The sequence below is a fragment of the Aptenodytes forsteri genome, unplaced genomic scaffold (assembly GCF_000699145.1).
Source record: "Aptenodytes forsteri isolate BGI_AS27 unplaced genomic scaffold, ASM69914v1 Scaffold746, whole genome shotgun sequence".
NCBI lineage: Eukaryota > Metazoa > Chordata > Aves > Sphenisciformes > Spheniscidae > Aptenodytes > Aptenodytes forsteri.
Window position 1 is genome coordinate 38,079 of NW_008793929.1, and position 2,487 is coordinate 40,565.

Here is a 2,487-nt window from a genome sequence, read left to right on the forward strand (position 1 = left end):
AGCCTGGGGACGTCAGGGACCGGGGAGGGGACATCGGGGACGGGGACGTTTCCTTCACCCCCACCCAGACGTGGCGCGGCCGGACAAGATCTCGGGGGCCGACATCAACTCCATCTGCCAGGAGGTGGGTGACATGGGGACGGGGGGGGGGGGACACACAGGGGACTCAGGTGCCATGTCCCTCCATGGCAGGGTGACAGGAAGGTGGCAGGGTGCTGTGTCCGTCCATGGTGACATGTCCCGCCATGGCAGGGTGACGAGGAGGTGGGTGACACATGTGCCATGTCCCTCCGTGGCGGGGTGACAAGGAGGTGACACAGGTGCCATGTCCCTCCACGGCAGGGTGACAAGGAGGTGACACATGTGCCATGTCCCTCATGGTAGAGTGACAGGGAGGGGATAGACAAGGAGGTGATACGTGTGCCACGTGCCTACAGGCAGGGTGACGAGGTGACACAGGTGCTGTGTCCCACCCGTGGTGACAGTCCCGCCACGGCAGGGTGACGAGAAGGTGACATAGGTGCCATGTGCTTCCATGGTGGGGTGACAAGGAGGCGAGCCAGGCGCTGCCTCCGTCCATGGTGACGTGTCCCACCGCGGCAGGGTGACAAGAAGGTGACACGGGTGTCAGAGGTGCAGTGTCCTTCATAGCAAGATGACACGGGTGCTGTGTCCCACCACAGCAGGGTGACAAGGAGGTGGCACAGGTGACAGGTGCTGTGTCCCACCACAGCAGGGTGACAAGGAGGTGGCACGGGTGACACAGGTGCCGCGTTCTTCCATGGTGCCGTGTCCCACCATGGCAGGGTGACAAAGAGGTGGCACTTGTGCTGCGTCCCTCCATGGCGGGGTGACAAGGAGGTGACGCAGGTGTCACATCGCTCCATGTTAAGGTGACGGCGGGTGACATGGTCATGGGGTGACACGGGTGCCACCTCCCTGCAGGAGGTTGGCAGGAGGTGACACCGGGGGGGGCAGGCTGCCACCCCCCTGCAGGGTGGCTGGGGATGACCTGGTGGCCTGTCCCTAGGGGGGTGGGGGTGGCTGGAGGTCTACCTGGGTGACATGGTGGCCTGTCCCCATGGTGGCTGGAGGTGACCCGGTGGCCTGTCCCCAGGGCGGCATGCTGGCGGTGCGGGAGAACCGGTACATCGTGCTGGCCAAGGACTTTGAGAAGGCCTACAAGACCGTCATCAAGAAGGACGAGCAGGAGCATGAGTTCTACAAGTGACAGCTCGGGGACGTTGGGGACATCCCGGTGTCCCCCCCAATAAACCTCAACCCACCCCCAGCCACCTGCCCTCTGTCTGCGTGGGGACGGGCTGGGGAGGGGCATGGAGCAGGCTGGGGACATCCCTGGGGACATGGAAACGTCCGTGGGGACAGCTTTGGGGACATGGGGGATGTGCATGGGGACAAATCCGGGGACACGGGGACAGCCTGGGGATGTCCATGGGGACAACCCTGGGGACATGGAAACATCCGTGGGGACAACCCTGGGGACATGGAAATATCCATGGGGACAACCTTGGGGACATGGGGACAACCTTGGGGACTTGGGGAGGTCCGTGGGGCCCTCTGGGGATGGCCATGGGGACAGGGGGACCACCTTGGGGACACAGGGACAGCCTTAGGGACATGGAAGTATCCATAGGGATGATCGTGGGGACATGGGGAGGTCCATGGGGACAACCCTGGGGACACAGGGACAGCCTGTGGATGTCTGGTGCCATCTGGGGACACGGGAGCAACCGTGAGGGCGTCCATGGGGACAACGTGGGGACAACCCAGGGGACAGGGGGATGCCCCCGGGGCCATCTGGGGACATCCACGGGGACACAGGGACAACGTTGGGGACATGGGGACAACCCTGTGGAAGCAGGGATAGCCTTGGGATGTCCATGGAGGCACCTGGGGACAACTGTGGTGACACGGGGACAACCTGGAGACGTTCATGGGGCCACGGGGACAACCTTGGGGACATGAAGATGTCCATGGGGCCATCTGAGAACGTCCATGGGGACACAGGGACAACCTTGGGGACGTGGGGAGGTCCATGGGGCCCTCTGGGGATGTCCATGGGGACAGGGGGACCACCTTGGGGACACAGGGACAGACCTGGGGACATGGAGGTATCCATAGGGATGATTGTGGGGACATGGGGACAGCCTTGGGGACATGGGGAGGTCCATGGGGACAACCCTGGGGACACAGGGACAGCCTGTGGATGTCTGGTGCCATCTGGGCACATGGGAACAACCGTGGGGATGGCCATGGGGACAACCTGGGGACATCCGTGGAGCCATCTGGGGACATGGGGACAACCCAGGGGACAGGGGGATGCCCACGGGGCCATCTGGGGACATCCATGGGGACACAGGGACCACCTTGGGGACAACCCTGTGGAAGCAGGGATAGCCTTGGAATGTCCATGGAGGCATCTGGGGACAACTGTGGTGACATGGGGACAACCTGGGGACGTTCATG

At 63.4% G+C, this 2,487-nt stretch overlaps 1 long non-coding RNA gene across 1 annotated transcript; it reads left to right on the top strand.

Annotated features, from left to right (window-relative positions):
• The first annotated feature begins 53 nt into the window (after positions 1 to 53).
• Positions 54 to 1,293, top strand: LOC103898767. Its single transcript, XR_657578.1, has 2 exons — positions 54 to 124; positions 1,118 to 1,293. It is a non-coding gene; the product is annotated as an uncharacterized LOC103898767 (long non-coding RNA).
• Positions 1,294 to 2,487: the final 1,194 nt, after the last annotated feature.